The sequence below is a fragment of the Eschrichtius robustus genome, chromosome 6 (assembly GCF_028021215.1).
Source record: "Eschrichtius robustus isolate mEscRob2 chromosome 6, mEscRob2.pri, whole genome shotgun sequence".
Lineage (NCBI taxonomy): Eukaryota > Metazoa > Chordata > Mammalia > Artiodactyla > Eschrichtiidae > Eschrichtius > Eschrichtius robustus.
Genome location: NC_090829.1, coordinates 98582414 through 98594732, shown reverse-complemented (window position 1 = coordinate 98594732; position 12319 = coordinate 98582414). Strand labels below are relative to the sequence as shown.

General features: G+C 41.6%; 1 protein-coding gene across 3 annotated transcripts in view; it reads left to right on the top strand.

Moving 5' to 3' along the window:
• Positions 1-2597: 2597 nt before the first annotated feature.
• TMEM45A (transmembrane protein 45A) overlaps positions 2598-12319 on the top strand; it is an 86120-nt gene continuing 76398 nt past the window's right edge. For all 3 annotated transcript variants that reach the window (XM_068545583.1, XM_068545585.1, XM_068545582.1), the window contains exon 1: positions 2598-2930. The gene's annotated coding sequence lies outside the window, so the exon portion shown is untranslated. The remainder of the gene's footprint in view (positions 2931-12319) is intronic.

Below are 12319 nucleotides of genomic sequence, written 5' to 3'. Positions count from 1 at the left end.
GGAGTATTTGAATTTGAATTCAATTTCCTTAATAGTTACAGGGCTATTCAAATTATTTATTTCCTATTGGGTGAGTTGTGGTAATTTGTGGTTTTCAAGGAACTTGTCCCTTTCATTTAAGTCAAATTTATGTGTGTAGAGTTGTTTGGAGTATTCCCTTACTTTCTTTTTGATGCCTGCAAGGTCTATAATGAGATCCCTTGTTTTGTTCCTGACACTGGTAATTGGTGTCTTCTCTCTTTATTTTCTTTGCCAGTCATGCTAGCAGTTTGTCTATTATATTGAGCTTTGCAAAGAACTAGCCCTTTGTTTTCACCTTATTATAGCAAGGGTGGAAGTCTAGGACCCCATCTGGCCTTTGCTGATGTGGATGTGGGGGAAGCCACAGTTTCTTCTGGGGTGTTTGGCTGGAGCATAGCCATTACTGTCTAAACTTCTTTTGTCTTTCTAGGCTCCTGCTTCCTGGTTTTTTGGCTAACAACAAAAGACAACAGGCTTTTGCTGGGCTCCAAGTCTGGATCAATGAGACAAAGAGAAAATCCAGGGAACTCACCATCATGGCATTCCTTGGGTCCCTAGATTCCTAGCCAATCTGCCTCTTCTTTCAAACTTTCAGAGTCTTCTTATGTTTGTTTATATGTAAAGTCAGGATTTTTGGTGGTATTATACTAGCAGGAGAAACAGGGGAAATTATATCTACTCCATATTCTTGAAAGCAGAAGTCTCCAGAAATCTTTTTTGAGTAGATTTTTGAGGAAGCAGTTCCAATGGTCAACAATATCAGATACTTGTCAGTGGTAATGAGTGTAGAAGGTTGGTCATGTACCTTGACTATCAGCCCATTGTTGAGTAACTTTTGGGTTAAAAGTGTACCATTATCAGATGACGGATGTTCCAGAAAGCCAAACTCATGATTAATTTCAAGGGCCAAACTTCCTTCGTGGGTTTCCTTGACTGCCAGAGGGATTGAGTGTTGTGAATCCACTCACGTATCTTTTTACTTGGTGAGTGGGGCTCTGAATTTTTGGAGGGATTGTGGAGGTGAGATGACATGGCATTCAGGGCTATAGAGAGTGAGGTGTCTGACTAGCCCATTGTGGCAGACAGACTCTAAGGTGGATCCCCATGACCTCCACATCCTGGTTTTCAGGAACTGCAGGAGACTGAGACTAGAATCTAGGACAGCTGCTAGCTGACATCTAGAAAGAAACTGGGGACACAGACCTACAGCTGCAAAGAAATGAATCCTGCCAACAACCTGAGGGAGCTTGGAAGTAGATTCTTCCCCCTTCCAGCCTCCAGATGAGGATGCATCCTGACAGACACTGTGAGTGCAGCCTTGTGAGACCCTGAGCAGAGGATCCAGTTAAGCCATGCCTGGACTTCTGACCCTTAGAAACTGCAATAGTAAATGCGTGGTGTTTCAAGCTACTACATTTGTGGTAATCTGTTACATAGCAATAGATAACAAATAGACCGACCAAGGGGACATTATCTATGAAGTGAAAGCTTTGGACATCAGAAGGTAGAGGCACTCACAATAAACTCTGACTCACCTATTCCTGGCAAAGGGCAGGTACATTTATGTACCCATGTTGTGAACAAATATTGGAAACCTCAGTGTCATGCTGGGATAGGCTGCTCTGTGTCTTGGTAGCCTCATCTGAAAGTGGAGATAATTTTAATATGTACTTCATAAGGTGGTTATAAGTATAGGGGCTGGCCCAGTTCATGGTGTGTGGCTCAATGAAGGTAGCTCTTGCCATCTTAATGTTTCAATGAGCTCACATTTCTGTCAACACCCTCAAATTCTAATGGTGATTGATTTGCAGACACTCTCCCACCTAATCAATCTTTCAAAGGTTTCCCCAGGATCAAAGCATCGTTTGGTCTACATTCTCACAGAACAAAGCAACATTTCTCGTTTTCCTACAGCCACCACCCAACAAAAATTCCAAACAAACCAAGTCTTCCAAGTCACTCCTGTAATCAGCCCTGGGCTTCTCTGCAGAAAGAACGACTTTTCTAGTTAATGAGGACTTCGGTGAAGGGTTCATTAAGATTTTTCTTCCAACAAAAGAATACTGTCCCCATGAAACACGCTCTTGAATTTCATTATTCGCTCCCTGGATAAAGAGGGGAGACTGAAGTTCTGAGACATGGCCTGAAGGCCCTTTGGGGACGTGGGCATCCCTGAGCCCCAGTCCCTTTAACTCGGAAATGCTGGGGATTTAAGCCAGCGCGGGGCGCGCATTAATTTCATCCCATGAACAGATTGAAATCATCCTGTTTAAACAAACCAGCCTAACTGCCGGAAAGGATCGGTATAACAGGGGCCAGGACAGGGGCAAGCCCTGGGTGCGGAGGACCTGTCTCCGGCCGGGCCCCTCCCACGCCCGCAGCGGCCGCCGAGTGCCACATCAGCGCCCGGGCTGCACTTCCAGGTTCCTCTTGAGGATGGAGCGAGCTGGCCCGGCGGGCGGGGGGTGGGCCTGAGGACCGAGGGAGTGGCGGGCCGGCCGGCCAATAGGCGGCAAGCGAGGAACCCCGGAGACCAATGAGCTGGAGCTTCGCTAGCCGTGGCCGCCGAGGCTCGTGCCCCGCCGGGGAACCAGATGAGGCACATCTGGACAGCTGCGCTGAGGAACTGTGCGGCCCCTTCGCGGGCCCGACGTCAGCTGAGCACGTCCCCCACGTCCTCTCCTTTCAACCACTTATTTATTCACTTTCCCAAAGAAGCAACCAGGAATCCAAGTTTAAAACTTTTTTCGCCTTAATGCGAGACGGGGCCAGATCCCATCCAACACACAGTTTAACTTTCATGGGGCTCTGGGATCAAAAGGACAGAAACAGCAACAGCAAAAGCCCAGCCGCTGTCTGATTTAAAACTGGCAAAGTGGGAAAAATAGTGTTGAGTAAGACCGAGTTGGGTAAGTTTTGAATACGTGCTGGATATCTTATTTCTCCTGCTGTGATCTCTACCCTGCGTCTTTTTGCTGTTCTCACTAAGCCTTCTCTTCATCAGGGAGAGAAAAATATCGCTTGCTGCCACAAACTGCACAGAACCTCGTTTCCTTTTCTTCTGCTTTGCTAACATTTTAATTTAATTTAATTTAATTTAATTTTGGGGTCATCTGTATGCTATTTAAAAATTTCCTGGGAACAGAAATTTAACTGTTATCCTGTAAAAAGCCTCTCCTAACTTCAAAGTTGAATCTATTGATACATTTATTTTTCTATTTTCTTTCTGTGAGAACAGAGTATACATTTGTAAAGCCGGAATTTTTATCCATCCCCCCGCCCTGTTTTTTTAAAAGTATTTATTTATTTATTTGGTTGCGCTGGGTCTTCGTTTCGGGAGGCTGGCTCCTTAGTTGCGGCATGCAAACTCTTAGTTGCAGCATGCGAACTTTTAGTTATGGCATGCATGTGGGATCTAGTTCCCTGAGCAGGGATTGAACCCGGGCCCCCTGCATTGGGAGCGCGGGGTCTTAACCACTGCACCAACACGGAAGTCCCTCACTGTTTCGTCAGAAGATTGAAAAGTTATCTGGCTTATTCAGAATTAACAAAACTTTTGCTTCCTTTAATGGGATATTTAATATTAAATTATTTAAATCCTGAATTATATAGGTAATTACTGTTTCACTTACATGTGAATGTAGCTCAATGTCTTTTCTATATTCTTCTATCCATTGTGGTAGGCCCAAATTCCTTGATGATTTTTAAAAAACACACTAAACGTGATAGATCACTGTGTGCATCAATAAGCTTATAATTATATTATTACTCCCATAATTCTATCAGAGTAATATTCAGAGTGCTGTTAGACATTTGTGCTTGCACATAATTCTGGTATATATTTCAGGACTTTAAAATGGAAATGATGGCAAATATTGAGTTAGGTGAATGGCCAGAGGCCCATTCCATCCCAAACATCTATAATTGTCTCTGTTTAAGCAATATTTTAGATTTGAGACTTTATCGTATGTTATTTACAGTTGTGGCAGTTGTGGCCAGAATCGATCTTTAATTTTTGACTAAGAAAGCAGTAGGTGCCATAATTGCAAGTTGCAAAGTGTGTTTTTGATTCAGAAAGGCATTGCACACTGTGAGTGGAAGAGTTGAAGTGGTTTTCAGGGATGTAGGGTTAGAAGGAACAGTGTTGCAGAGAATCAATATAAAGAGCCAGCTGGCCTGGTTCAATTCAAAACCCTGCCGTTTGACCTTGGGCAAGTTACTCCGCCCATCATACCTCAGTTCCCTCCTTTGTACGTGGCGATAATAGCACCTATCTCATGGGATTGTCTTGAAAACTAGGTGAGTTAACACGTGTTAAACCCTTGGTTCTGGCACAGAGTTAATCTTTGCTGTTGTGCACACTCTTCATTGCTGTCCTTTTCAGCTTCCCCTGCTGCACCTGTTTTCCCAGCCACCATTTTGACTTCTACACTAGCAACTAGTGTTTACTGAGTGCAGACCCCTTGTTAGTGGGGCATCGTATACGGCTGTAAAGGAGAGAGAGTCTGGAGAGGGGAGTGAGGTAGAATTTATCAAGTGCCTTAGAAAGACCTAGAGGGTTCTGGGAAAGAGGACTTCTTCTTGTAGGATGGTTTCAGGGAAGGGTTGGCATTTCTGGAAAAGGATTTTGCCAAATGGCTTTGATTGAGGGGAAAGGGATCATAGAAGAGAAGGTGGCAGGCACTCCAGGAGGAAGGGAAAGCGTGGGCAGAAAAGCACTGAGGCTGGAAAGTATGAATTTCTCCTGGGGGACGTTGGGTTTTGATGCGGGGTAATCTGTGAGAGCTTAGTGGGTGGAAAGGTTGGAAAAGTGGGAGAGGTAAGAGAGGGAGTCATGGAGAGCTTCTCTGTGGGGAAGGAGAGGCTTGGGAGGTAAGATTGGTAGGGGGTCACAAGCTGAACTTGCAGCAGTTACATAGTTGGAGGTGTTTCTGGAATGATCCATCTCTCAGTTTCTCCCCCTTGCCCAGCATACCCCTCCTGATCTGCTCCACTGCTTCAGTGACCCCCACCTCAGGGCCTTGCAGGACTGACCAGTGAGCCTCAGCTCCACTTTTTGGACTCACTCTGTGGTGGCTGTCTTGGGGCTCTGCTGAAGTGGTCTGGCATCCTGGACTATTACCCAGGCTACATTTCAGAAACAGGTCATGCCCTAAAATCTTTGACATGGATGTGATTGTTGCACCTGCACCCCTCCCCAACCCCTACACACACACAGTGTGTGCCAAAAAGCCCTTTTTCATTCTGTTCAAAGAATTGAGCATTCATGTGCTAATACTTAAAACTTTAGGATGCACAAGTATTAAAGTAGATGAGACCTGTAATATGCACCTAAGTGACAAGTCAGTTTGGAGAGCTCTGCTTTCTCTTCCTCGAGGGCACGGTGCTGCGTCAGAGAGAGCCCGAGTCTGGCCCTGATGTTGCCGTGGACCACCTGCGTGTTCTTGGGCAAGACATTGAGCCATTATGGCCCTCTCTGTGCCATCATCTGTAAAATGATCTCTACGATCCCTCTTCCGTTGGATGATCTTTTATTCTTTTCCCTGGGACAGTCTGTTGCTTCTAGAAGGCTATTTGATCCCTCTATGACTAACATTTTCTGAACACTTAATATATGACAGACATTGTTCTGAGTGCTTTACCTGCCTTAACTCATGTAAGCCTCTCAGTAATCCTGTGAGGGTTGGTACCTATTAGTTGAGGTGACAGAGGCACGGGCGGATTAAGAAACTTGCCCAAGGTCACACTGTACAAATGACAGATGCAGACCCAGACAGTGTAACTCCAGAGCCCAAGCCTTCACCACTAGTCTATGCTGCCTTGGGTGTAATACAGCAGGGCTGCTCTTCTTGTTTGTGGCAGTGGTAGTCAAGAGGTCCATGGAAGGAGGATCACTGGAGGGGGAGGGACCATTTGGAGGAGTGGGGTTGGTAAAAATTCCCTGCAGGGACCAGAATACCAACATGAGTCTTGTCTATGGGATGCGTTGCACATGCAGACAGGAGATGTGTTACTTGTTTATTAGATGGAGCTCATTACAGATAATCATTCTGTCTTTTCATCTTGATTGAACAGAACCACCATAGACCCTGGACTTATGGTAGACATTCAGTAATGTCAGTTGAATGACTGTATCCTTTGAAAAACTGGAACAGAGTGTATAAGTGTCAAAAGTAATGGTTTCGCCTTTATTTACCTGCTTTCTTTCCACTTTACTACTTTCTCCAGAGGTAACCTTTGCTAATACTTTGGTCTGTATCCTTCCAGTCCTTCTTCAAGAGTCTACTCACAGGTGTAGATCTAAACATAAATATAATTTAAAAATATAAATGGAACCACAGTAGTTTTATTTAAAAAAAATAGAGAAACTATGAAATGTTCCAAGGCTTATGGAAGAATGGGGCAGACGCCAGGTACACTTTCTATTCCTATTTCTTGGGCAGCCTGGTTTTTTGTCTTATTTCTGGAGATGCTGTGGTTTTGGGATAAGAATGTCTCATGGTGAAGGTCAATGTAGGACTATTTTAGGTGTCTTATTATTAGTCATACCCAGTCTGGATTCGATATTTTTGGGGGAATTCATTCTTAAAAATTTTAATATGTTTAATCAACTTTAAAATATTACTTGAAAAACAGTTTAATTTGCTTTTTATCTCACTACCTTAATGTAGTCACTCTTTTCAGTATAGCACACTGACTGAGCACTTGGATTTTGGAGTCAGACGGAGGGTTTCAACCCTAGATCTGCTTCTTACTAGTGTACCTTGAGCAAGTCACTTTCTCTAGGAGGCTTTATTATTTATAAAATGGGAATATCAAAGGCATTAAATGAGAAAATCAATATAAGGCATTTAACATGGTGTCTGCGTCATAGTAAAGCCTATACATGTAAGCAATTCATTTTTTTTACTGTGGTAAAATAAACATAAAATTTGGCATTATAACCATTTTTAAGTGTATAGTTCAGTGACATCAAGTACATTCACATTATGGTGCAACCAGAACTTTTTAAAAATTAATTAATTTATTAATTAGTTTGGCTGCCTTGGGTCTTCGTTGCTGTGCGCGGGCTTTCTCTAGCTGCTGTGAAAGGGGGCTACTCTTCGCTGTGGTGCGCGGGCTTCTCATTGCCGTGGCTTCTGTTGTTGCGGAGCTCGGGCTCCAGGAGCGCGGGCTTCAGTAGTTGTGGCTCGTGGGCTCTAGAGCGCAGGCTCAGTAGCTGTGGCGCATGGGCTTAGTTGCTCCACAGCATGTGGGATCTTCCCGGACCAGGGCTCGAACCCATGTCCCCTGCATTGGCAGGCGGATTCTTTTTTTTTTTTTTTTTTAAGAAATTCACGTTCTTTTATTTATTTATTTATTTATTTATGACTGTGTTGAGTCTTCGTTTCTGTGCGAGGGCTTTCTCTAGTTGCGGCAAGCGGGGACCACTCTTCATCGCGGTGCGTGGGCCTCTCACCATCGCGGCCTCTCTTGTTGCGGAGCACAGGCTCCAGACGCGCAGACTCAGTAGTTGTGGCTCACGGGCCCAGTTGCTCTGCGGCATGTGGGATCTTCCCAGACCAGGGCTCGAACCCGTGTCCCCTGCATTGGCAGGCAGATTCTCAACCACTGCACCACCAGGGAAGCCCGGCAGGCGGATTCTTAACCACTGTGCCACCAGGGAAGTCCCTCCAGAACTTTTTCATCAAACTGAAACTCTGTATTCATTAAACAATAACTCTCTGTTACCTTCCTCTCCCCTCCCCCCAGCCTCTGGCAACAACCATTCTGTATTCTGTGTTTATGAATTTGATTACTCTAGTTACCTCTTATAAGTGGAATTATACAGTATTTGTCCTTTTATGACTGGCTTATTTCACTTAGCATAATGTCTCCAAGGTTCATCCATATTGTAGTAAGTGTCATAATTTAATTGCTTTTTAAGGCTGAATAATTTTCCATTGTATGTATATACCACATTTTGTTTATCCCAAACAAAATGTTGATGGGCATTTGGGTTTTTTCCGTCTGTGAAGTTAACGTTTCGTGTCAATTTGTCTAGGCCACAGTATCCAGATATTTGGTCAAACATTATTCTAGATATTTTTGTAAAGGTATTTTTAGATGAAATTAACATTTAGATTAGTAGACCTTGAGTAAAGCAGATTAGCTTCCATAATGTAGGTGGGTCTCATCCAGTCATTTGAAGTCCTTCGTAGAACAAGACTGATCTCCCTTGAAGAGGGAATTCTGCCAGTAGACTGCCTTAAGACTTGAACTGCAGCATCAACTCTTCCCTGGGTTACCAGTTTGTTAGCTTATCCTGACGATTTTGGATTTACCAGCCTCCACAGTCATGTGAGCCAATTCCTGAAATAAATCTCTCTCTCTCTTTCTTCATATATATTTACCTATATATCTATATCCTATTGGTTATATTTCTCTGGAGAACCCTGACTAATATGACATCTTTTGCCTGTTGTGAATAATGCTGCTATGAACATTGGTGTAGAAATATCTATTGGGGTTCCTGCTTTCAATTCTTTTGGGTATAAACCCAGAAGTGGAATTACTTCTGGATCATAAAGTAATTCAATTTTTAATTTTTTGAGGACCTGCCATACTGTTTTCCACAGCAGCTGCACCATTTTATTTTATTTTTTAAAATAAATTTTATTTATTTATTTATTTATTTTTGGCTGTGTTGGGTCTTTGTTGCTGCGCGTGGGCTTTCTCTAGTTGTGGCTAGTGGGGGCTACTCTTCGTTGTGATGTGTGGGCTTCTCATTGTCGTGGCTTCTCTTGTTGCGGAGCACGGGCTCTAGGTATGCGGGCTTCAGTAGGTGTGGCTCGCAGGCTCTATAGCGCAGGCTCAGTAGTTGTGGTGCACCGCTTAGTTGCTCCACGGCACGTGGGATCTTCCTGGACCAGTGCTCGAACCCGTGTCCCCTGCATTGGCAGGCGGATTCTTAACCACTGCGCCACCAGGGAAGCCCTGCCTGCACCATTTTATATTCTTATTAGCAATGCACAAGGATTCCGATTTCTCTACATCCTTGCTAACACTTGTTGTTCTGGGTTTTTTTGTTTGTTTGTTTTTGTTTTTTAATTACAGCCATCCTCATGGATATGAAGTGATATCTTATTGTGTTTTTGATTTGTGTTTCTGATTAGTGCTGTTGAACACCCTTTCATGTGCTTATTGACCATTTTTATATCTTCTTTGGAGAAATGTCTATTTAAGTTCTTTGCTCATTTTTAAGTCAGGTTTTGTTTTGTTATTGAGTTGTAGGTGTTCTTTATATATTCTTGATGTTATCTATTTATTGGGTATATGATTTGCAGATATTTTCTCCCATTCCCTGGGATGCCTTTTCACTCTGTTGGTATTGTCCTTTGATGTAGTCCAATTAATATATTTTTTCTTTTGTTGCCTGTGCTTTTGGTGCCATATCCAAGAATCATTGACAAATCAAATGTCATGAAGATTTTCTTCTATGTCTTCTTCTAAGAGATTTATAGTTTTAGTTCTGATGTTTGGGTCTTTGATACATTTTGAATTAATTTTTGTATATGATGGAGGTAAGGGTCTGACTTTATTCTTTTGCATGTGGATATCTAAGCAATTCACTTATTAATCATTATAATGTTCTTCTCTATATAAACACCATTAGAATACATATAGACATAGTATTAAAATATTGATTCATTCTTGACTTACTTTTAAAATTATGTCTAAAGTGCTAAGTTTTTCCTCATAGAACTACTCAAAATTTCTACTCCTTATAACTTTTACTCTCTCCAAGAGAGAAAGATTTTTCCTATGGTTAAAGGGCATTGATTGCTGATAGCTTTCCTTCCTCTCTTTCCACCTTTCTCCCTTTCTTCCTTCCTCCCTCCCTCTCTTTCTCTCTCTCTTTCTTTCTTCCTTCCTTCCTTCCTTTTTCTTTCTTTCTCTCTCTCTCTCTTTCTTTCTTTCTTTCTTTCTTTCTTCCTAACCCTTCTAATTTTTTTTGGCTTTAGAATTAAAAAAGTAATCTATATGAGCTGAAAAAATTGAAACAGTGTATAGAGTCAAAAGTAATGTTTTCCCCTTTTCTTACCTGCTTTCTTCCCATCCCGCTACTGTTCCCGAGGTACCTTTGTTAGTAGTTTGGCCTGTATCCTTCTAGACCTTCTCCAAGAATCCACTCACAGGTATAGATCTAAACATAAATATAATTTTAAAATATAAATGAGACCATATTATATTCATTGTTCTGCCTTTGTTTGTTTTTTTAGCTCCACACATACATAAGCATATACATGTATAATATACAAATCTCAACCTGTCAGTTGAGATGTATAGATTTTTGTGGCATATTTTGTCATGGAGAACAGTAGGTGAAGCTCAAATGGAAGAATGTTCTTTTTCTATAGAAGAGCAAGCCACTTAAAGTAAGAGCGACATTGGGCTAAGCTTGTCAAATCAGACTGTTTGCACTGTTCCTTGTGGCCTTATTCCCAAGAAAACTCACTTCTTTAAGCTGAAAGGTGAACTCTTTCTCACCAAATTATGTAGAGCTCCCATTAACTTCACTTTTTTCAGAGCCAAAATTCCCTCATGGCTGTGTTATTTCCTGGTAGGAACTTAGGTGTTTAGGAGGCATTTGAATTCCCTCTTAATGACCTGAAATCCTACTTAGTCTGTTTTCTGACTTGAGTCAACAACTAGGTGGCCAAATAGACCCAGTTTCTTGTGTAGAGACACTGTGTTTATCTCTGGCCCAGAGTCTACCACCAAATACATTTTCAGTAAAAAGTATTATATTTCATTTGTCATAAATTTAATAGAAGAAAAAGAAACCAAAGTGAAATATAAGGGATTTTTGAACTTTGGGTAAGTATTTCTTCAGAAAAAGATATATTAGTTCCTAAAATATTCTTCTACAGACAAAGCTATAGATTAAAATATCAAAATATTGGGATTAATAACTACTCTCATAAAATTCAAATGGCATCCTTCATATCCAAGTAGCCCTATATTAAATTACTATCCTTACACTTTAAAAAAGTATAAAGTTCTGGATTTCACTTTGATATGTCTAGGTATGGATCTTAAAAAAAAATTTTTTTTAACATCCTGTTTTCTCTTGATGTGTCCTTTCCATTTGAAGACCCAAGTCTTTCTTTAGCTCAGAGAGTTTTTCTCCAATTATTTGATTCTTGCTTCCTCTCTCTGTAAGCCAGGAATAATTCAGACTAACGATTGTCAAAAACTCTTAAAGGAAGAGAAGAAAAGCCAAAATAGAGAGAGGTATGGTAGTAAGGAGCACATAGGACAGTTTTAGGGACACTGTATGTTTAATAGATAATGAAAATTTAATAACGTTAAAAATGTTAGCAAAGAAGAAAAAATCATGAAAAATACACCAAAATCATGTCACAGCTGAACCTTGGGGCTAAAGGTCCGAGGAAGAGAGAGTAATAAGGGGGAGAGAGAAGGTTGTGTTGAGGAAGAATGGGGGAATTGGGGTCAGAGACCTAGATGCTCCTTACCTTCAAGCTGGCAGGAAGGAGAACTGAACCCAGCTTCTCCATCTCTGGTGTTGCTTTTCCTCCTCCTGCTCTGCCTTCGATTTGTATGCACTAAGGGCATGAAGACAGACTGTGGAAGAGCACGGTGATCTTGTTTTTTTTCTTGCTGCTTGTGTGACTTTTCGGACAGGTTGTTTCCACTGTGGGGAGAAGAGGGATGAATCAATACCTCATCCTCCTGGGGCAAGTTGGGAACCTCCGTACGGACACTAAGCCTCATTTTCCTCATCAGAAAATCAGACCTGTCTCTCCCTACTTCTAAGAGAGGAGTCATGAAGTACTGTATGTGATAGGGTTTTGTGAACTTTAATGTGCTCCACGGAGGATAGAGATTATGTAACCGTCATCATGCTTTAAAGCTCTTTCTTCCCAGAAAAATACACAAACAACTAATGGCTGAGTGACCATTTATGAGGTGTCAACCTCTTCTCGGGGTTCTTCTCATTTTATCTTCATGGACACCTTATGGGGTAGAGGCTCTTTTTTTTTTTTTTTAACATTTAATGAGCATTTATTACAATGGAAAGTTCTTCACATACATTATTTCATGTAATCACAATAACAGTTTATCACAACACATTTATTATTTACTGACAAATTGTTTTCATCCTCTGCCCCCATTTTTTTCACAAACAGCAGACTTGTCAACATTCATTTTTGCTTCCCAGTTTTACACAATATAACAAAGCTCTTGAGATTGTGTGGCAAAGACACTTCATGGGGATATAGATGATTTTTAC